The sequence below is a fragment of the Hyla sarda genome, chromosome 6 (assembly GCF_029499605.1).
Source record: "Hyla sarda isolate aHylSar1 chromosome 6, aHylSar1.hap1, whole genome shotgun sequence".
Classification (NCBI taxonomy): Eukaryota; Metazoa; Chordata; class Amphibia; order Anura; family Hylidae; genus Hyla; species Hyla sarda.
In genome coordinates this window covers 280,882,426-280,907,315 of record NC_079194.1, presented here as the reverse complement: position 1 = coordinate 280,907,315, position 24,890 = coordinate 280,882,426, and positions in this window count along the sequence as shown.

The following is a 24,890-nucleotide window of genomic DNA, read 5'->3' as shown; positions in this document are numbered from 1 at the left end:
TTGTATATAGTGGATTTTATTTAATAACTGTATAGTGGAACTATCCAGTCACTAGTCGCTTTGTGGTGTAATGGTCCTTGTGTGGCGGTATTGTGTGTCCCTTATATAGGTGTAATATTGGTAATATTTATCTTGGTATACCAGTATTATTGGTGTTGTTTGTCTCAGTATGCCCAATCTGCAGTGACATCACACGTCAATCCCAGCCGCCGCAGGAAAGAAGAAACCACGGACGGCCAGGTGAGTGTGTCTGTAAGTGCATCTGTCTCTAGTGTGTGTCTGTAAGTGTATATCTGTAGTGTGTGTCTGTAAGTGTATCTGTCTGTAGTGTGTGTCTGTAAGTGTATATCTGTAGTGTGTGTCTGTAAGTGTATATCTGTAGTGTGTGTCTGTAAGTGTATATCTGTAGTGTGTGTCTGTAAGTGTATCTGTCTGTAGTGTGTGTCTGTAAGTGCATCTGTCTCTAGTGTGTGTCTGTAAGTGTATATCTGTAGTGTGTGTCTGTAAGTGTATCTGTCTGTAGTGTGTGTCTGTAAGTGTATATCTGTAGTGTGTGTCTGTAAGTGTATATCTGTAGTGTGTGTCTGTAAGTGTATATCTGTAGTGTGTGTCTGTAAGTGTATATCTGTAGTGTGTGTCTGTAAGTGTATATCTGTAGTGTGTGTCTGTAAGTGTATCTGTCTGTAGTGTGTGTCTGTAAGTGTATCTGTCTCTAGTGTGTGTCTGTAAGTGTATATCTGTAGTGTGTGTCTGTAAGTGTATATCTGTAGTGTGTGTCTGTAAGTGTATGTCTGTAGTGTGTGTCTGTAAGTGTATATCTGTAGTGTATGTCTGTAATGTGTGTCTGTAAGTGTATATCTGTTAGTGTGTGTCTGTGAGTGTATATCTGTTAGTGTGTGTCTGTAAGTGTATATCTGTAGTGTGTGTCTGTAAGTGTATATCTGTAGTGTGTGTCTGTAAGTGTATGTCTGTAGTGTGTGTCTGTAAGTGTATGTCTGTAGTGTGTGTCTGTAAGTGTATGTCTGTAGTGTGTGTCTGTAAGTGTATGTCTGTAGTGTGTGTCTGTAAGTGTATATCTGTAGTGTATGTCTGTAATGTGTGTCTGTAAGTGTATATCTGTAATGTGTGTCTGTAAGTGTATATCTGTTAGTGTGTGTCTGTAAGTGTATATCTGTAGTGTGTGTCTGTAAGTGTATATCTGTAGTGTGTGTCTGTAAGTGTATATCTGTAGTGTATGTCTGTAATGTGTGTCTGTAAGTGTATATCTGTTAGTGTGTGTCTGTAAGTGTATATCTGTAGTGTGTGTCTGTAAGTGTATGTCTGTAGTGTGTGTCTGTAAGTGTATATCTGTTAGTGTGTGTCTGTAAGTGTATATCTGTAGTGTGTGTCTGTAAGTGTATATCTGTAGTGTGTGTCTGTAAGTGTATATCTGTTAGTGTGTGTCTGTAAGTGTATGTCTGTTAGTGTGTGTCTGTAAGTGTATCTGTCTGTAGTGTGTGTCTGTAAGTGTATATCTGTAGTGTGTGTCTGTAAGTGTATATCTGTAGTGTGTGTCTGTAGTGTATCTGTCTCTAGTGTGTGTCTGTAAGTGTATATCTGTAGTGTGTCTGTAAGTGTATCTGTCTGTAGTGTGTGTCTGTAAGTGTTTGTCTGTAGTGTGTGTCTGTAAGTGTATGTCTGTTAGCGTGCGTCTGTAAGTGTATATCTGTAGTGTGTGTCTGTAAGTGTATGTCTGTAGTGTGTGTCTGTAAGTGTATGTCTGTTAGCGTGTGTCTGTAAGTGTATATCTGTAGTGTGTGTCTGTAAGTGTATCTGTCTGTAGTGTGTGTCTGTAAGTGTATGTCTGTAGTGTGTGTCTGTAAGTGTATGTCTGTAGTGTGTGTCTGTAAGTGTATATCTGTAGTGTGTGTCTGTAAGTGTATATCTGTAGTGTGTGTCTGTAAGTGTATGTCTGTAGTGTGTGTCTGTAAGTGTATATCTGTAGTGTGTGTCTGTAAGTGTATGTCTGTAGTGTGTGTCTGTAAGTGTATGTCTGTAGTGTGTGTCTGTAAGTGTATGTCTGTAGTGTGTGTCTGTAAGTGTATGTCTGTAGTGTGTGTCTGTAAGTGTATGTCTGTAGTGTGTGTCTGTAAGTGTATCTGTCTGTAGTGTGTGTCTGTAAGTGTATGTCTGTAGTGTGTGTCTGTAAGTGTATGTCTGTAGTGTATGTCTGTAAGTGTATGTCTGTAAGTGTATGTCTGTAGTGTGTGTCTGTAAGTGTATATCTGTAGTGTATGTCTGTAAGTGTATGTCTGTAAGTGTATGTCTGTAGTGTGTGTCTGTAAGTGTATATCTGTAGTGTGTGTCTGTAAGTGTATGTCTGTAGTGTGTGTCTGTAAGTGTATATCTGTAGTGTGTGTCTGTAAGTGTATGTCTGTTAGTGTGTGTCTGTAAGTGTATGTCTGTAGTGTGTGCCTGTAAGTGTATCTGTCTGTAGTGTGTGTCTGTAAGTGTATATCTGTAGTGTGTGTCTGTAAGTGTATATCTGTAGTGTGTGTCTGTAAGTGTATGTCTGTTAGCGTGTGTCTGTCGGCGGGAGGTAGTGTGCTGTCTAACCTTATGTGGGGAAACTATGCTGTCTACCTAATGTGGGGGAACTATGCGGTCTACCTAATGTGGGGGAACACTGCTGTCTACCTAATGTGGGGGAACACTGCTGTCTACCTAAAGTGGGGGAACACTGCTGTCTACCTAATGTGAGGGAACTATGCGGTCTACCTAATGTGAGGGAACTATGCGGTCTACCTAATGTGAGGGAACTATGCGGTCTACCTAATGTGGTAATCAGGTATTGAGATTGATTTTGCGATTGTGTGTGGGAAATTATATAAGCAAACAAGTGTTGGGAACATTCCCTCCATCTGCGGCTTTATCTCCTCTACCTGTGTCCTATTAGTGCTGAAGTATTACGTTATTTTAGGTGAGGTGAGATTGGGGGGGGGGGGGAGGGGAGTCGAGGGCCCAAAAAAATTGCTTGCCCAGGGTTCAATCAAAATTAAGATGGCCCTAAAAAAGAATTATTCAGCTTCCTCTGGAGCATACAGCAGCTGATTAGTAGTGGAAGGAATAGGATTTATAAATAGAAGCAATTTACAAATCTGTATAACTTTCTGGCACCAGTTAATTTGAAAATGCTTTTTTTCACCTAAGTACCCAGCTCAGAGTTGTAGCTCGTGTAATTTATAAATGGGATCAGAGGTACTGCTGCAATGTTTGAGGTATTTCCCAACTGAGCTTCCATAGTAGATCTGTGATCTTTTGCAAGGAGCAGAAATTATGCTGAATCGGCGCTTATGTATGTGGCAATTTTCTGCGGACATAAGCACTGTCCCATTGACAAACAGAACTTTCCTGATAGATTCTGGCAAATTCTTGTCGGAAGTTTCTTCACAGAGGTTCTGACGTGTGAACTGAGCTCAATAGGAATGTGGTGCAAGTTAGACTCTTCACAGAATAAAGGTGGGTTCACACTACGTTTTGTCCCATACGGGAGCGCATACGGCAGGAGGGAGCTAAAAGCTCGCGCTCCCGTATGTAACCGTATGCGCTCCCGTATGCCATTCACTTCAATGAGCCGACCGGAGTGAAACGTTCGGTCCGGTCGGCTCATTTTTGCGCCGTATGCGCTTTTACAACCGGACCTAAAACTGTGGTCAACCACGGTTTTAGGTCCGGTTGTAAAAGCGCATACGGCGCAAAAATGAGCCGACCGGACCGAACGTTTCACTCCGGTCGGCTCATTGAAATGAATGACATACGGGAGCGCATACGGTTACATACGGGAGCGCGAGGTTTTAGCTCCCTCCTGCCGTATGCGCTCCCGTATGGGACAAAACGTAGTGTGAACCCAGCCTTATCCTGATGAAATACCACGTGTCTTCTCCTTACACTGATTTAGCAGAAAGTCCATATGATGGATTTATCTTATCTTTCCCTTCGCAGAGCGGGTCTGCAGTTAAATGGTAGGAAATCTTTAATGAAAACTATTTAGGAAGTTGCTACATTTTGATTCAGGAAACAAATCAATAATATCTTCAGCGCAATGCTGCCTATAGCTTTTGAAGACATATCTGACAACAGGGTTCAATGACGAACCCCAGAAAACTATGAATACAGCTCTGGCCTTAGGCTTGGATCATTTCAATTTGCTCACATACTTAGCTGTATGTATGTATTAAACATTTATGCTGATACACTGTAAAATAATGATTAAAGATTGACACACACCTAAGACTTTGCTCTCTAACCCATTTGCCTTAGCCTAAGCCTGCAGTGCACATAGCATACACGTAAACATTATAATTAATTTTTCAGAGCGCCAGACCCCTTAGAATAGTCAGTACAACAATGTAGACCAAATGAACCTTGTCCTGAAGAAGGGCCCTTTTCGGGCCTGAAACGCGTTGATTTGTGCTTGGAATAAATGCTATCTTTTATTCATTTGGTCTACATTGTTGGACTGACTATTCTAAGGTGTCTGGCTCTCTGAAAAATTGTTTTTGCGCTTTTTCTGCTGCCTACACCATTACCGGACCAGGTGATACATGGGATCGGGGGAACCAAGCTGCAGGACCCCACTTTATTCTACATGCGCATTTAGATGTTGTGCTCTGAGCGCAACACCACAGGGTGAGTGTTTATAACCAGTATCTCTACACCTGGGTCTAACATACTTCACCAGGGGCGCTTCCGTGTTCCTTTTTCTCTTTTCTTTCTCTACGTAAACATTATTATCATTTATTGTTTATTTTTTAAGTTGCCCATGGATCCAGGATGCTGTAAACCTTTTACCTAATCTAACACATTAGTAAATATCTCCCGTGATGCAGCTACACAATTGTTTATGACAAATTGTACGAAGAAAAGAAGAACACTAACCTCATCACAAGCAGATCCCTCAGTGCCTGCCTGTGATGAGAACAATAGCTGAATACATCGCCGTTTTAGTATTACGAGTTGCATCAAGAATTGCCTGACATGGTTTAAAGAGTTAATGTATTGCTTATTGTACATGCTGGCAGTTTCCAGTTACGCTCAGAACACTCTAATAATGGTCTTTCTGCTTGGTCTGGTACATTAATAAATACCTCTTCAAAGTTTATATCCCACTTACCTAGCATGGAATTACCTTACTAAAAGCAACAACCATACATTTCCCTAATCCCCGGCAATCAGTAATCCCCTCACATGTGGGGTCATGTTTTGTTCCATCTTTGCAGGTGTTCTTACTCCAGTAAAATGGTAGTCGGAGAAGAGCTGAAGAAACGTACAAGAGGTTTCATTACACTGATCCCTGAATTGCTGAATTTAGATTAATCAGTTCTGAGAAAATGCTTTTTGCGTTACATATAATTCTATTCTAGGGCTTTATCGTGCTTGTTACAACTTCCTTATAATAAATTATTCTAAGAATAATAGGTTTACATTGAATCTATTAAACCTGCAGCTGAAATCAAAGGCTTCAAGATATAAAGTATACATCGGAACTGTACTAACTTATATGGAAATATCTTGAAATTATTAATACTACACAGAGATTCTTAAACCCCATCAGGACCGGGCTCCTTTTACGCCTTAAGGGGACGTTCCTACACGGCGTATTTTGCTGCGTATTTGCTGCGTATTTGCTGCTGCGTATTTTATTTTCCCTGTTGAAGTCAATGGGTAGGAAAATACGCAGCACCAAATACGCAGCAAATAGGAATGCACCCTAAGGGTACGTTCCCACACGGCGTATTTTGCTGCGTATTTGGTGCTGCGTATTTTCCTACCCATTGACTTCAACAGAGAAAATAAAATACGCAGCAGCAAATACGCCGTGTGGGAATGTACCCTAAAGGGGTATTCCAGGATTTTTTTCCCCCTTTGGCCTTTGATCCCATGATGCCAAATTATAACCCTTTGTATTTTTCTTTTATTACCTCCATACTCCGCTTTGTCTTGTTTTAATGCACGGGACCCACACCCAGAAGTGCGGTGGTGAAAGTCTTTTTATTTTACTTCCAACAGCGTAGGTAACCTCGGCACTGCTATGCTAGACACACTCAGGTGACACAATTAATCCAGACTCAGATCTCACAAACCAGCGCAGCCTGTGGTGCTCACTGACCAAAAGGCATAGGAATATCAATGCATACTGTCCATAAGTATGAATACCGAGGGCACTCACCGCTGCTGCTCCAGTGTACTTTTATTGAAGATCCATATCCAATATCAAATATCAAAGGTGCGAGGCAGACATCAACTTAGCAGGGGTGCTTCTTTAGGTGACGTTGCCGTTTCGCGCTAAGATTGCTCTTCGACTGGCCCACATGTCAAGACGTTCCCAGACACGTCGAAATAACCCCCGACCTTAGTCGTCATGGTTACATGTAAATAACATCAAACAAAAAACGTGCAAGATAAATACATGTCTAAAAACATTGCAGAGAGGACTTACAAAAAACGTCAATATGGGTGTAGGTGGTCAGCACTTCTGCAATGGTGGTGGTGCGCGAGGCAAAGATGCTATAATATATAAAGAAGGCCCAGCACTCACCAAGGTAGATGCAATAATGTGAAGTTTATTCACATAAGTGGACAGAACGCGTTTTGGTGGGATAGCCTTCCTCTGCTGACAGCAGAGGAAGGCTATCCCGCCGAAACGTGTTCTGTCCACTTATGTGAATAAACTTCACATTATTGCATCTACCTTGGTGAGTGCTGGGCCTTCTTTATATATTACAAAAAATGTCATGACGTGTGGGCCAGTCGAAGTGCAATCCTAGGGCGAAACAGCACCGTCCCCCAGAGAAGCACTCCTGCTAAGTTGATGTCTGTCTCGCACCTTTGATATTTGATATTGGATACGGATTTTCAATAAAAGTACACTGGAGCAGCAGCGGTGAGTGCCCTTAGTATTCATTCTTATGGACAGTATGCAGTGATATTCCTATGCCTTTTGGTCAGTGAGGGTGCATGCACACCCCGTTTTTGCAATACAGTTCATGTATCAGGTTTTTGATGAAAAACAGATTCCTCAAAACCTGACTAAACTGTATCAAAAAGAGTGTACAAATTTTAACCCATATACGGTTGAAAACCGTATACTGTTTGAAAAATGATGTCCGGTTGCATCCGTTTTTTAAAGAAAAAACGTATACGTTTTTAACTTTTCACTCCATTTTGAATAAAGTTTCACATGTTTGATTAAATTTCCAAGAAAAAAAAACTGTGCAAAGTGAAAAACCGTATGGTGAAAACCTGATGTAACCGTACGCACATACAGTTCTGTACGGTTCCCATTGACTCCCATGTTAAAAAAAACTGTGTACAGTTTAATACAGTTTTTCACCCGGACCAAGAAACGTGGTAGTCTACAGTTTTGGATACGGGTAAAAAAACGGACAAAACTGTATGAGATGCAAAAACGGACTTAAACTGGATGATGTGTTTGACATACAGTTTACAATGTTAAGTCCATGCATACAGTTTTCTACACAGTTCCATAGAGTTTTTAACTTGAAACCGTATACGGGAACTGTATAACAAAAACGTGGTGTGCATGCACCCTGAGCACCACGGGCTGCGCTGGTTTGTGAGATCTGCATCTGGATTCATTGTGTCCCCTGAGTGTGTCTAGCATAGCAGTGCCGAGGGAACCTGCGCTGTGGGATATATTCTTGTCTTGATCTGCCACTCTGAGCACACTGGGAGTTAGACAATAAAGAATCAAGGATGGAAATGGAGACACAGCAATTTGTGACCCCAATAATTGCCTTAAAAGACAAAAAAAAATACAGTATAGGATAAATTTGAATATACAAGTATTTCTGAGCCTCAAAATCATGTAAACCAACCCTAAGACTATGTTCACACTGCGTATTTTATCACACACGTTTTTGGATGTTTTTTCTTCCTTAAAGGGGTATTCCAGGCCAAAACTTTTTTTATATATATATATATCAACTGGCTCCGGAAAGTTAAACAGATTTGTAAATTACTTCTATTAAAAAATCTTAATCCTTCCAATTGTTATTAGCTTCTGAAGTTGAGTTGTTGTTTTCTGTCTAACTGCTCTCTGATGACTCACGTCCCGGGAGCTGTGCAGTTCCTATGGGGATATTCTCCCATCATGCACAGCTCCCGGGACGTGACATCCTCATTGAGCAGTTAGACAGAAAACTTCAGAAGCTAATAACTATTGGAAGGATTAAGATTTTTTTATAGAAGTAATTTAAAAATCTGTTTAACTTTCTGGAGCCAGTTGATATATATATATATATATATATATATATATATATATATATATATATATATATATATAAAAGGTTTTGCCTGGAATACCCCTTTAATTATAGAATTAAAAACAGCTGCAAAAAATATGCAAAAAAAAAAAGTATTTTTATGTAGTGTGAACATAGTCTTAGGGTGAGCAAATCTGTCAGATCTTTCATCCTCTGCATTGTAAAGGCTAAACCCTGTGGCAGTTCTAAAACATAATAGGCATATAGACATATATTCTGCACTCCCCCCCCCCCCCCCCCTCCGGATATATAGTGGCTGGTCCTTGAGTACCTCATTCTCATCCACATGTACTGTACTGAGATTTGTCATGGATTTTCAGGTTATTTCTGCATAAAATCTACCATGTCTGAATGTTTCCTAGTGAAGAACATCCCCAATTCTATGAAAGACAAGCTGCCGCCACTTTATTTAAACTTTATCTCCCCAAATATTGTCTTGTTCTCTACATAATTATTAGCCACGTATAGCCTTATGCTCTTTTTGGTATTGGCTTGCAGTGAGGTATGTAAGACCCTATTATATAATTGTCTCTATGATTTTTCTTCTAACACAAGGGAGGTTGCTGGTTTTATATTTTCGAGAAAATCCACTGCTGCACCTGGTGTAATGTGAGCTCGCGTTCTGAATGATTGTTTTCTTACACCTGCATAGTCACATTTCCAATTTTGTTTTTAACTCTGTGCCTAACACATTCATCAAATACGTATACTGTGACACCTCTCACAAACCCTCCAACATGATTCTTCCATATAATTCTCTACATTTAAATGCCCCCTGTATTTCCCCCCGAATAACAATAAATGGAGGCCCTTAATATCTTCTTATCTTTCAAGTTGTTTAAAAACCTATCAAAGGAATTCTGTCAGCTGTATTTGCTGCTGTTTGAGTATAAAAGCAAACTCTACTTTTCCAGGAGCTGATAATGGTTGCCTTTCTTATAAAATCTACTATTTATTTTTCAGCCAAGTGTCAATGAGGCGGGGCTGAGCTGCTCAAGTGCCACAATCTGGCACACCTCCTCACTCATCTTGATTGTGGGCTGATTTCTGTCGTTCAATAAAGAAGGAGCTGAGAGGTAAGGGAAATGTGAGCTCGGAATGAGCTATTTTAAAGTAGATTCAGGATAGGGCCACACACAGTGCATCCGCAGTGTATTTGATGCTGCGGATGCGCTGCCGGCAGACACAGAGCAACGACAGAGTGAGCTTCCAGCTGCAGCCGGGTAGCTCTGTGTGTCAGCTCATGACTTCCGGCAGGAAATCTGCCATTTCGAACGGGCACATGGAGCAACAGGGAGCACAGAGCTTGCTCTGCCATCCCTCTGTGACTGCCATCAGTGCATCCGCGGCGTCAAATATGCTGCTGATGCACTGTGTGTGACCCTACCCTCAAAATGTATTTAATTTCTTTATTCCCAATTTTTTCCCCAACTGCCTTTTTTAACCCCTTAAAGGGGTACTACCGTGCTGACAACTTATCCCCTATCTAAAGGAGAGGGGATAAGTCCTGATTGCGCGGGGTCCCGCTGCTGGGGACCCCCCGCGATCTCACACGCAGCACCCCACTCTCATCAGGCCCCGGAGCGAACATCCGCTGCGGGTCTGATGACGGGGCCGGTGATCGTGACATCACAGCTCCGCCCCCTCAATGCAAGTCTATGGCAGGGGCGAGACAGCTGTCTCGCATTCTGCCATAGACTTATATTGAGGGGGCGGAGCGTGACGTCACACGGGGGCGGAGCCGTGATGCCCCATATACTCCGGCCCCGTGATCGGCAGTCATCAGACCCGGAGCGGATGTTACTGCTGTACTGCTGTGTGCGAGATCGCGGGGGGCCCCAGCGGCGGGACCCCACATGATCAGGCAACTTATCCCCTATCCTTTAGATAGGGGATAAGTTGTCAGCACGGTAGTACCCCTTTAAAGCGTAATGTCACTTACATAAACATTTCATATGTCCTCATAGATATGTTAAAGCCTTTGCAGAGTACTGCTGTTTTTTTCTCTTTGTATTTGCATTCTCAAAATATTACACATATCTATGCTAAAAGGACATAAGTAAGAAAGGATTATCCACTGTTTATAATTAATTCATTGTTGTAGAAAAAGTAGTAGTGAGAATATATTAATAGGGAAGCCTGGGGAAAAAATATGGCAGCACAACTTACAGAATGAGTGGGACCAACAAAGGATTAAATGTCGGGGAAAAAACAAGGAGTATCAGTCATATTTAGGCTGCCAAGAAAATCTATATGCTTAATTACCCAAATGTTATATGCACGTGTATGCTGGTAGAATTGTGGTAGGGAAAAGGACTTAAAGGGGGAAAAAATGTATTAACTGTTGTCAGTATGTTATTCAAATTTGTAAATTACTTCTATTAAAAATCTTAATCCTTCCAATAATTATCAGCTCCTCCATACTACAGAAGAAGTTGTGTAGTTCTTTCCACTCTGACCACAGTGCTCTCTGCTGACACCTCTGTCCATCTCAGGAACTGTCTAGAGCAGGAGATGTTCACTATGGAGATTTGCTACTGCTCTAGACAGTTCCTGACATGGACAGAGGTGTCAACAGAGAGCACTGTGGCTTAGACTGGAAAGAACTATACAACTGTTTCTGTAGTATACAGCAGCTGATAAGTACTGGAAGGATTAAGATTTTTTAAATAGAAGTAATTTACAAATCTGTTTAACTTTCTGGCACCTGTTGATTTGAAAACAATTTGTTTTCCACCGGAGTGCCAATATTAGTAAAAAAAAACTTCAAAAGTCAATCTTTAGTTAAGATATGATTATATTTTAGGGGCTATAACGCTATGACTGATGCCCCCATATTACAATTTTTGTACCCTTCTCCAGATCTATGCCTCCACACAACCTTGTGTCTTAGCTCTGCCGGCAGCTTCTCCCCCCTCATGGCTTGTTTTTCTCTCTGATACACAATGTCAGCTGTGAGACCTTATATAGACAGGGCTGTGTCTTTCTATATCCTGTCCAATAACCTGAATTTACCACAGGTGACTCCAACCATGGGGGAGAAACATCTTGGAGATGATCAAGAATAATGGGAGGAGCCATAGCAAAATTTAAAGTGTTATGGCAAAAAGTCTGAATAGTTATGTCAATGTAAAAATGTTTATTTGATTTTAAATAAATTTGTTATATTATGGCGTATTGAGATTGATGCACTTATTTGCCATTGAGTCTTGCATAAAGCTGACACTTTAGTCATTTTATTAAAATAAATACCGTAAGTAAAAAAACAGTATCACTTTTATTATAAAGTCGGAGGGGATGAGGGCAGATCACCTCTTCCACCCCAAACTTCCTATGGTCTCTGGACATGTCAAAGACACAGAAAACAGGAAAAAAAATATACAGTCTAAGGGTACGTTCCCACACGGCGTATTTGCTGCGTATTTGCTGCTGCGTATTTTATTTTTCCTGTTGAAGTCAATGGGTAGGAAAATACGCAGCACCAAATACGCAGCAAATACGCAGCAAAATACGCCACGTGGGAATGCACCCTTAGGGTGCATTCCCACGTGGCGTATTTTGCTGCGTATTTGCTGCGTGTTTGGTGCTGCGTATTTTCCTACCCATTGACTTCAACAGGGAAAATAAAATACGCAGCAGCAAATACGCAGCAAATACGCTGTGTGGGAATGTACCCTTAAATATAAAAAAATTATGTTTATTTTAATAAGTAAAACATATAGGTGATATATTGCTGTTAGGAATCGATGCCCTTATGAATCTGTAGACTGTTCAAAAATAAAAGGATTCACTGCAGGCAATGTGTGTAGGTGTGACACAGGAAAGAACTAGGAAGTCACTGTTTGTCAGGATTTATAGTGAGTCGGCTTCCTACCAATTTGTCTATCTTTGTTAAATGTTTCACCTGTTTTTCTTTCAGTGAATCAAACATATACCATATCTCCGTATGAATGTTTTGTCTCCTGTGATTGTTTTTAAATAGGAAGGAAATGTCTAGTTGATCAATATTTTGATGTTGCTCTTTCAATTCGAGCTTTAGGACACAAAAAGTTATTAACCCTGTAATTAAAAATCACGTATATATGCGTGATTTTGCAGTTAAGAGTGTCCGAAAAGGGTTCAGAAACCAAGCCCTCTCCATAGCCCAAGGCTACTAGCTGCAGACAGTGGCATGTTGAGAGTTAGAAGCCATGTCATTGGGATTCAGGGGGTTAGATCAGCTCCCCCCTGTGATCACAGGGAGCCGATCCTTTGTTATGGCAGTCCAAGGACTTTTCTAGTTCTGTGCGGCTGCCATCACTGTACCGTTAATTCAGTCTGCCATATACAAAAGTACTGGCAGAGTGCTGATTAGCATTGCATTGATCTGAATAAGCAATTGAAAGATTGCTGATACAAGTCCTAAAAATGTTTTTTAAATATATTAGATAAACATTCAAATCACCCTGTTTTCCCATTTTTGAAAAATAATAATACTTTTAAAAACATATTTGGTTACGCTGTGTGCACAATTTTCCAACCTTTTAAAATACAACATTGTTTATTTTGCACCGGGAATGGCATAAACCAAAGAAAAAACAAATGCCAGTATTGCCAATTTTTTTTTCTTACATCACATCCCAGAAAAAATGGAATAAAAAAGCGATCAAGATTCAAGTTACACCAAAATCGTACTAATAAAAATCAAGGATCTGTAGAGAGAAAAAAGTTAAAGGGGTCAGAATAGAGCATTGAAAACACAATGTTGTTTTAAAAATGTTTTTTTTTTTAATCCTTTATTTCTCTTTTATACCTGCACATAAAACAGGGTTTCATAACTACAATTCAGCATAACTCACTTAAAACCCACCCATCACCCCTGTAGGGACCAGAAGGGGGGGGGGGGGGTAGAAGAAAGAAATTTAATGGATCGGTAAAAACAGTTACCATTCTCCCCATATTTTATGGAACTCACTAAATTCAAAGGATAGGGGATAAGATGCCTGATCGCGGGGGTCCTGTGACAGCTGCCACGCCCCCTCCCATAGACTTGCATTGAGAAGGCGGAGCGTGACATCACATGAGGGCAGGGCCGTGACATCCCAATGCTTCGGCCCCGTGATCGCCAGTAGTTTTTTTTTTTTTCCTTACTTTTAGAGAGACATAAGTCTTTTATTTTTCCATCCACAGAGCCATGTGAGGGCTTGTTTTTTGCATGACTTTGTAATGACACCTTTCATTTTACCATATAAATGTATGGGGCAATATATAAAAATATAATTTGTGAGGGAAATTTTTTTTAAATGTTGTAAGTCTATGCATTAAAAAGTACACCCATAGTTACACATATTTTGTATTATTGTGCTACTTTTAAAAAATTCTACATTATTATTACAAAATAAGTTTGCTTAAAATTGCACTATTCTATAACATTAATTTTTTTTTGTATATGGAGCTATATGAGGGCTTATTTTTTGTGCAGTTTTGTACAATTTTTTTTTTTAGTTAAGACTTTATAAATATATTTTTAAATATATGATGTAATCAAAAATCAGCAGTTCTGCCATTTGGTATGTTTTTTTTTTTTTTTCAGTTCGGCCATTTACCATTTGAGATCATTAACATTATAGTTTAATAGTTTACTTTTTTCCTATTTGTAAAATGGTAAGGGGGTGATTAAATTTTTTTTTAGGGGAGGAGCTTTTATATTTTTTTTATAAACTTTTTATTTTATTTATTTTGTACTTTTTTAGTCCCCATAGGGGGCTATTATAAGAAATCATTAGATTGCTTCCATTGTTCAGTGCTCTTCTCTAGCTTGAAAGATAGAATACACTGCTTACATGTACACCCTGGGTCATTTAATACCAGGTGACCAGGGTGTTCTAGTCTAGGGGTTAAAAGGCGAGGATAAAAACACAAAACCCCAAAAATGAAAATTGTCCCTGATATAAAGGGATTAAAGGGGTGGAAAACTTTTTTTTTTTTTAAATCAACCGGTGCCAGAAAGCTAAACAGATTTGAAAATTACTTCTATTAAAAAAATCTTAATCCTTCCAGTACTTATTAGCTGCTGAATAATACAGAGGAAATTATTTTCTTTTTTTCACAGTGCTCTCTGCTGACATCAAGAGCACAGTGCTCTCTGTTGACATCTTTGTCCATTTTAGGAACTGTCAAGAGCAGCATATGTTTGCTATGGGGATTCTCTCCTACTCTGGACAGTTCCTAAAATGGACAGAGATGTCAGCAGAGAGCACCTCGCTAGTGATTCAGCAGAGAGCTCTGTGTTCCAAAAATAAAAGAATTTCCTCTGTAGTATTCAGCAGCTAATACGTACTGGAAGGATTAAGATTTTTTAATAGAAGTAATTAAAAAATCTGTTTAACTTTCTGGCGCCAGTTGATTTAAAAAAAAAAAGTTTTCCACTGGATTACCCCTTTAAACCTCTTCATCCAGAAACTAGGAAGAGAAGCACTTGGTGGGGGTCTAAACACACAGATCCGAACCAAATTTTTTGACATCTTCATGTGACAAGTTTTTGAAAAGATAGTAAGACCTTAGATATGTATCTATGTACCTTGTGTGGTTAAATTATTCTTTTGGCTGATTTCTGTGGTGCTTTTTTTTGTTTGTTCAGGAAGTGCTTTATTTTTCATGTTTTCATGTCCTGCAAATTTAGAGCTCAATGGGCATTCCCAAAATTGCCCATTTTAGGCTGTGTTCACAAAATGCAGTTGTATTTCAGTTTCATTGTAGTACTCTTACGTTACTGCAGCGTTTTTATTGGGATTATATAGTACCGTAACATTACTGCAAAGAAACTGCAATACAACCTGTGAACACAGCCTCATTCTGTTGTAGATTCCAACCTGACATTACTAACATCGATTTCAACATGAACAGAATCCATCTGGAAATAAACAATAAATACAAAGGGATATATAAGCAGTACTTACTCTTCAACCTACCCCGCATAAGCAAACACAGCAGAGCCTGTAGCGACAGTAGCTGAGATCTTCTCTCGATGTGCACAAATAATTTATTGACCTCGTACTTTGTACATTTTACTACATTAGAACTGTTCATTTCCAGGGAAGATAAATTTAATTTGAACAAGTGAAAATACATAAAGAAATGGAGAGGACCGATTCCGAATGAAAATACTTACCAACGATAAAAAAAAGTAATTTTCCTAACTAAACAGTAATGTCGTCTTAGCAGCGTCTCACATATAGCTTCTTTTCTTTGTGGTTGAATTTATGCAAATTCTTGAGTCCTGTTAATGAAATGTTTGCTTAAAAGTAGCAATTAAATTGATCTATGAGAGGAGCGGTAAGTTCTTCAGATGGGATTCTATTAAGGATACATGGAAAGTGCTAAATTATTCCTCATACACTTCAGCTCTTCAGCTGCTTCAATTTACTTATGGTTGTAGTTTCTTAAGTAGATTTCTTTTAAATATTACTGAATAGAAAATTTGCTACTAAAATGGGGAATGTTCTCAAGAATCAGCCTCCTAAAACTTGATACCTGGTCCTCCGGCCTCCATGTGTATTATTATAAAGACGTCCTGCACTGACAAATGAAACGACTGAGTGAAAGGGTACCCTATTATCAGTTTATAAATCCTAAAACTATACAGTTATACAGTGCATAGTGAAAGTATTCGGCCCCCTTGAACTTTTCGACCTTTTGCCACATTTCAGGCTTCAAACATAAAGATATCAAACTGTAATTTTTTGTGAAGAATCAACAACAAGTGGGACACAATCATGAAGTGGAACGAAATTTATTGGATATTTCAAACTTTGTTAACAAATAAAAAACTGAAAAATTGGGCATGCAAAATTTATTTAGCCCCTTTACTTTCAGTGCAGCAAACTCTCTCCAGAAGTTCAGTGAGGATCTCTGAATGATCCAATGTTGATCTAAATGACTAATGATAATAAATAGAATCCACCTGTGTATAATCAAGTCTCCGTATAAATGCACCTGCACTGTGATAGTCTCAGGTCCGTTTAAAGCGCAGAGAGCATCATGAAGAACAAGGAACACACCAGGCAGGTCCGAGATACTGTTTTGGAGAAGTTTAAAGCCGGATTTGGATGCAAAAAGATTTTCCAAGCTTTAAACATCCCAAGGAGCACTGTGCAAGCGATAATGTTGAAATGGAAGGAGTATCAGACCATTGCAAATCTATGAAGACCTGGCTGGCCCTCTAAACTTTCAGCTCATACAAGGAGAATACTGATCAGAGATGCAGCCAAGAGGCCCATGATCACCCTGGATGAACTGCAGAGATCTACAGCTGAGGTGGGAGACTCTGTCCATAGGACAACAATCAGTCGTATACTGCACAAATCTGGCCTTTATGGAAGAGTGGCAAGAAGAAAGCCATTTCTTAAAGATATCCATAAAAAGTGTTGTTTAAAGTTTGCCACAAGCCACCTGGGAGACACACCAAACATGTGGAAGAAGGTGCTTTGGTCAGATGAAACCATAATCCCACTTTTTGGGAACAATGCAAAACTTTATGTTTAGCGTAAAAGCAACACAGCTCATCACCCTGAACACACCATCCCCACTGTCAAACATGGTGGGGGCAGCATCATGGTTTGGGCTTTTGTTCAGCAGGGGCAGGGAAGATGGTTAAAATTGAAGGGAAGATGGATGGAGCCAAATACAGGACCATTCTGGAAGAAAACCTGATGGAGTCTGCAAAAGACCCGAGACTGGGACGGAGATTTGTCTTCCAACAAGACAATGATCCAAAACATAAAGCAAAATCTACAATGGAATGGTTCACAAATAAACATATCCAGGAGTTAGAATGGCCAAGTCAAAGTCCAGACCTGAATCTAATCGAGAATCTGTGGAAAGAACTGAAAACTGCTGTTCACAAAATCTCTCCATCCAACCTGTTTTGCAAGGAGGAATGGGCAAAAATTTCAGTCTCTCGATGTGCAAAACTGATAAAGACATACCCCAAGCGACTTACAGCTGTAATCGCAGCAAAAGGTGGTGCTACAAAGTATTAACTTAAGGGGGCTGAATAATTTTGCACGCCGAATTTTTTAGTTTTTTATTTGTTAAAAAGTTTCAAATATCCAATAAATGTTGTTCCACTTCATGATTGTGTCCCACTTGTTGTTGATTGTTCACAAAAAATTACAGTTTTATATCTTTATGTTTGAAGCCTGAAATGTGGCAAAAGATCGTAAAGTTCAAGGGGGCCGAATACTTTCACTATGCACTGTAGATGTTAAAATGATTAATCTGTTGGGGACGAAGGGCGTATGAATACGTCCTTGCGTCCTGGTACTTAAGGACGAAGGGCGTATCCATACGCCCTTGGGAATTTCGGTCCCCGCCACGCGCCGGACGGGGACCAGACCGGGGTGACTGCTGATATCTATCAGCAGGTACCCCGTGCAAATGCTCAGGGGGTCATTAGACCCCCCCATGTCGGCGATTGGCGCAAATCACAAGTGAATTCACACTTGCGATTTGCGCCGATTCCGGGTCATTACGGGTCTATGGTGACCTGGTGACCCGGAATATAAGGGGGATCGCGGTTGTCTAAGACAACTACGATCCCCCTACAGCGATAGGAGTGAGGTGGCAGGGGTGCCACCCCTCCTATCCCTGCTATTGGTGGTCTAGACGCGGGGGCCCACGCACAATAGGCGGGAAAGAACGGGGAAAACGAAGAGGACCGGGCGCCGACGTCCACTTACCCGTCCGGAGGCTGCGGAGCGACGGTGATCGGCGGGCGGCGACGGAGATCTGCGGGAGGCGTGCGGCAGAAGAGGACGGCTCCATGGATGCGACGGAAGCCGGTGAGTTGCCTAGCAACATCTAGAGGGCTACAGTCTGAGACCACTATAGTGGTCTCTAGACTGTAGCCCTCCAGATGTTGCAAAACTACAACTCCCAGCATGCCCAGACAGCTGTTTGCTGTGTGGGCATGCTGGGATTTGTAGTTTTTCAACAGCTGGAGGTCTACAGTTTAGAGACCATTGCACAGTGATCTCTATACTGCCCTCTAGATCTTGCAAAACTACAGCTCCTAGCATGCCCACACAGCTGTTTGCTGTCTGGGCATGCTGGGAGTTGTAGTCTTGCAACATCTGGAGGTCCACAGTTTGGAGATCACTGTTCAGTGGTCTCTAAATTGTAGCACTCCAGATGTTGCAAAACTTCAAATCATAGCATGCCCAAACAGCAAACAGCTGTCTCGGCATGCTGGGAGTTGTAGTTGCGTACCTCCAGCTGTTGCATAACTACATCTCCCAGCATGCCCTTCTGTGATCGGTACATGCTGGGAATAGTAGTTTTGCAACAGCTGGAGGCACACTGGTTGGAAAACCTTTAGTTAGGTTCTAACTGAAGGTTTTCCAACCAGTGTGCCTCCAGCTGTTGCAAAACTACAACTCCCAGCATGCACGGTCTGTCAGTACATGCTGGGAGTTGTAGTTTTACAACAGCTGGAGGCACACTGGTTGGAAAATACTGAGTTAGGTAACAGAACCTAACTGAAGGTTTTCCAACCAGTGTGCCTCCAGCTGTTGCAAAACTACAACTCCCAGCATGCACGGTCTGTCAGTACATGCTGGGAGTTGTAGTTTTGAAACAGCTGGAGGTTTGCCCCCCCCCCCCCCCCATGTGAACGTACAGGGTACATTTACATAGGCGAGTTTACAGTAAGTTTCCTGCTTCAAGTATGAGCTGCGGCAAATTTTTCGCTGCAGCGCTAATTCCTAGCGGGAAACTCACCCTAACCCGCCAGTGTGAATGTACCCTAAAAACACTACACTACACTAACACATAATAAAGAGTAAAACACTACATATACACCCCCTTACTCTGTCCCACCCAATAAAAATGAAAAACGTATTGTATGGCAGTGTTTCCACTGAGCCTCCAGCTGTTGCAAAATAACAATTCCACACATTTCTGGACAGCCACTGACTGTCCAGGCATGCTGGGAGTTTAGCAACAGCTGGAGGCACCCTGTTTGGGAATCACTGGCGTAGAATACACCTATGTCCACCCCTATGCAATCCCTAATTTAGTCCTCAAATGCGCATGACGCTCTCACTTCGGAGCCCTGTCGTATTTCAAGGAAACAGTTTAGGGCCACATATGGGGTGTTTCCGTACTCGGGAGAAATTGCACTACAAATTTTGGGGGGATTTTTCTCCTTTTACCCCTTCTGAAAAGGAAAAGGTGGGGTCTACACCAGACTCTTAGTGTAAAAAAAATTTTTTTACACTATAATGCTTGTGTTGCCCTTTACTTTTTATTTCACAAGAGGTAAAAGAAAAAAAGACCCCCAAAATTTGTAATGCAATTTCTCCTGAGTACGGAAATACCCCATATGTGGGCGTAAAATGCTCTGCGGGCACATAACAAGGCTCAGGAGTGAGAGCACACTATGTACATTTGAGGCCTAAATTGGTGATTTGCACAGGGGTGAATGATTTTACAGCGGTTCTGACATAAACCCAAAAAAATAAATACCCACATGTGACCCCATTTTGGAAACTATACCCCTCACGGAATGTAACAAGGGGTACAGTGAGCATTTACGCCCCACAGGTGACTGACAGATTTTTGGAACAGTGGTCAGTGAAAATGAAAAATTTTATTTTTTTGTTTGCACAGCCCACTGTTCCAAAGATCTGTCAAACGCCAGTAGGGTGTAAATGCTCACTGTACCCCTTATTACATTCTGTGAGGGGTGTAGTTTCCAAAATGGGGTCACATGAGGGTGGGTCCACAGTTCGGACACCCGGACACCACGGGGAGGGGGGGCTTTGTAAATGCACATGGACTTCCATTCCAAACAAATTATCTCTCTAAAAGCTCAATGGCGCTCCTTCTCTTCTGAGCATTGTAGTTCGCTCGCAGTGCACTAGACGTCCAAACATGGGGTATTTCCATACTTTGCAAATTTTGGGGGGCATTTTCTCCTATTACCCCTTGTAAAAAAAATAGTAAAATTTGGGGAAAAAACAGCATTTTAGTGAAAAAATTTTTTTTTACACATCCGACTTTAACAAAAAGTTGTCAAACATCTGTGGGGTGTTAAGGCTCACCGTACCCCTCTTTACGTTCCTTGAGGGGTGCAGTTTCCATAATAGTGTGCGATTTTGGGGGGGGGTTTGCTGCCCTGGCACCATAGGGGCTTCCTAAATGGGACATGCCCGCCAAAAACCATTTTGGAAAAACTCACTCTACAAAATCCCATTGTTGCTCCTTCCCTTATGAGCCCTCTACTGCGCCCGCCGAACACTTGACATACACATATGAGGTATTTTCTTACTCGAGAGAAATTGGGTTACAAATTTTGAGAGGATTTTTTTCCTTTTACCCCTTGTAAAAATTCAAAAACTGTGTCTACAAGAACATGCGAGTGTAAAAAATGAAGATTTTGAATTTTCTCCTTCACTTTGCTGCTATTCCTGTGAAACACCTAAAGGGTTAACACACTTACTGAATGTCATTTTAAATACTTGGAGGGGTGCAGTTTTTATAATGGGGTCATTTATGGGGTATTTCTAACCAGAAGACCCTTCAAATCCACTTCAAACCTGAACTGGTCCTTGAAAAATTCCGATTTTTAAAATTTTGCGAAAAATTGCTGCTGAACTTTGAAGCCCTCTGATGTTTTCCAAAAGTAAAAACATGTCAACTTTGTGATGGAAACATAAAGTAGACATATTGTATATGTGAATCAATATATAATTTATTTGGAATGTATATTTTCCTTACAAGCAGAGAGCTTCAAAGTTAGAAAAAGGCAAAATTTTCAAATTTTTCATCAATTTTTTTAATTTTTCACCAAGAAATGATGCAAGTATCGAGTGGTAAAGTTTACCACTAACATAAAGTAGAATATGTCACGAAAAAACAATCTCGGAATCAAATTTATAAGTAAAAGCATCCCAGAGTTATTAATGCTTAAAGTGACAGTGGTCAGATTTGCAAAAAATGCTCCCATCCCCAAGGGGTTAAAGAAGATCTGCGGTACACATTTTTTTTTATATAATCTCCTGTGCATGGGCTGCAAAAAGTAACAAAGCAAACTTTAACTCACCTTCCGATGTTCCCCAGTTGCGCTGTTGTCGGTGTCTCGGTCCTCAGGTGATGGGCTTCTTACTGGGGACGGTGACTCATACTGCGCTCAGCGTATCGCCGTCCGCAGCGATGTCTCGCCTTGGCCGGTGATAGGCTAAATGCACTGTCATGTAAGGAGCCCGGGCAGCAGGGAGAAGGCGAGGCCCAGGTTGCTTACATGATATCGCAGTATGAGTCACCATCCCCAGGAAGCAGGAAGAAGCCCATCCCCATAGGACCAGGACACCGATAATGGGGGAACGTTGGAAGGTGAGTTAAAGTTTGTTTTGTTACTTTTTGCAGCCCGGGCACAGGGGATTATAAAAAAATGTGTACCACAGATCTCCTTTAACTTCATTAAATATGACATATACTTACAATTATGTAAAATATTAAGGAGAGATTGTAACTATGACCACCTGTCCTCTAAATCAGAATAAACTAGAAATGAACAATGTATGTTCACTGACTACTTTTTAGGTTCACCTTCTTTGTATTAGGTAGCATCCTGTTTAGCCTTCTTAACATCTTTTATTTTTTGTTGCATATTTTCTTCAACATTCCTCAGAGATTTTGGTCCATATGGACTTGATGGCATCATGCAGTTGCCGCAGATTTGTCGGCTGCACATCCATGACCCCATCCCAAAGGCGATCTATTGGATCCAGATGTGGTGACTGTGGAGACCATTGGAATCCAGTGACCTCATTGTCATGTGTGAGATGTGAGATTTGTGACATAATGCATTATCCTGCTAAACTTCTGCGGTGGTCATAAAGGGATGATACGGTCACTATCAATAGGCTTTCACATTTAATGAATGTTCAATTGGTACTAAGGGGCCCAAAATGTGTCAAGAAAGTGTCCCCCAGAACATCACACTACCACCACCAGCCTGGACCATTAATACAAGGCAGGATAAATCCATGCTTTCATGTTGTTTACTCCAAATTTTGACCCTGCCATTTGAATGCCACAGGTGGAATTCAGATTCATCAGACCAGAAAACATTATTCCAGTCTTCATTTGTCCAATTTTTAAAACCCTCTGCGAATTGTAGCTTCAGTTTCCTATTCTCAGCTGACAGGATTGGTACCCGGTGTGGTCTTCTCTGCCATAGCCCATTTGCATCAAGGTTGGATGTGTTACGCATTCAAAGATTGTATTATAATGTCCGTTTATTTGCTTTTGTATTTTTCTGTTTGTGTGTGTATTCACACACTAGTTTGTTCAGAGCAGTTTGCTATTTTCCCTGGATAGGGAATAGTTAATGCTCTGTAGCTAAAACACTCCACAGATCAGGTAACATAGGACACTGTTCACATTGGGACAAAGAACAAACTAACTGGACACCCCCCTCCACAAAAGGATAAAGCACAAAGAAGAGTGGAGCAATTTAAAGAGAAATACAAATAATACTTTATTAAGAAAATACACAAATACATAAAAGCTGAGGACTCTCACCCAAGACGGGGTACAATAACAGCAAGGGTGACCCCTCAGGTCACTGAGGGAGCTAATGGAGCAAAATGCATAAACACAATGAAAGTACTAATACACAGAGGTTCAAATAGTGTCCAAAAGTACTACAAGGACAAAAAAATTACAGGAATCAAAGCATACCTAGTTGAAGTGCTCCACAGGGACCTGAGGGGACACCACCCCAATGCTGCGTTTCGGGACCAAAGCCTTTCTCAAGGAGTCAAGGAACGGATATAAGAAAAACAGCAAGGGTGACCCCCTCAGGTCACTGAGGGAGCTAATGGAGCAAAATGCATAAACACAATGAAAGTACTATTACACAGAGGTTCGAATCTTTGTTCTAGCCTTGGTTAAATAGTGTTGTTTATTGTAGATTTTAGTCTTTGTTACATTTGTCGGTTTTAGGATTAGTATGTCTGTTCTGCTTAGTCTATGTTAGTCTAGTGTTACCTGTGCTCTGTATGTAATTATCCCTGTTTGGTATCCTGGAGTCTATTTAGACTTATCCAGTTCTAGTCTTGTATCTTGAAAAATATCCTGTCTAGTATCCTGACCAGTGTTCCTCTACATTGTAGAGTTTGGTTTTCTTGTGTCCGTTTATATGAAGTTTCATGTATTATATTTCTGTTTCCTACTGGGTCAGCATCCTGATCACTCTGTGGAGTGTGCCCGCTGGCCAGTAGTCTATTTGGCTTTATTATAATGGCTACTCCTTAATTATAATGGCTACTACTTACCTTTTGTGAAGTGGGGTGTCCAGTTTGTTCTGTGTCCCAGTGTGTAGTGTTTTAGCTGTCAGTTCTTCTGTTTATTCCCTTCATATACTGGATTCTGCTGTATACTTATACCATGCCTAGTCTTGTTCATTTTATCATGTCTGCCGTTTATCTGATATCCAGTTTATGAACTGTTTGTTTATTCACTTTATTCTGCTCTGTTTGGGAGTTTATATTCTGCCCTGTTAGTATTTGTATCCTGTCTGATATATCTGGTAGTTTTCCGTTTCTGGCCTGTGACGACTATGTATATTATTTGTTGATTCACTGCTTAGGGTGTATGCGCAAGTAGGCAGGGAAAGTGTTTTTAGGCTCAGTTTAGGGCTCACTCTCCCTGTCCCCCCAGTCTATCATGACAGGTATTCTGCATACCTTTGTTGTAATGAGTGGCTATTCGGGTTATTGTTGCCTTTCTGTCATCTCGAACTAATCTGCCCATTCTCCACCTACATCAACAAAGCATTTTTATCCACACAACTGCAGCTCACTGGATATTTTCTCTTTTTTCATGTCTATGGGAGGGAGCGTGATGGCTAGAACATAGCTGTCATGATTTCTCCCATAGACATAAATGCCATCTGCCACAAAGCGGAGCTCCCTCCATGCACCGGAGGACTGGAGTGCTATGCCAGAGGTCATGGGGGTCCCATCTGCCAGACCCCTGCAATCAGAAACCTTATCCCCTAGGGGCGGAGTACCCCTTAAAGTTGACTGGGTAAGAAAGAATACACTAGATAGATGTATGCATTTAATAAATTCGATGTACTACCATGTAAAAACATATGCGGCAAATCCATGTTCCTGTATGAATAAATCACTATTCAGCCAACATGACCAAATATAAGAAAATGATGCTAGGTTTGTTGACAGTTCTAGGGTGATATCTGCAAAAAAAGACTCGTGCTGGGTTATAGGTCCTACACACATTCTTCACAAGTGGATACCAGCAGTGTTGTGTTCAAACAACATCTTTGTGAACTTAAAAATACTTTGAGAATGATTCTTGACTAGTGAACAGCAGGTGAGAATTCCAGTGGAAGTATCTGTTGATGTCTATGTAATCATGCTGTACATCAACCTTATCAGTACTTAACTCTGACAAGACCCTTTTATTTAAATTACCCTTAGTAGACACTGGTTCTACCAGTTTGGTATCTCAGCTATATTCATGTATTTCACTATGCCAGTCTTAACTGAATGCCTC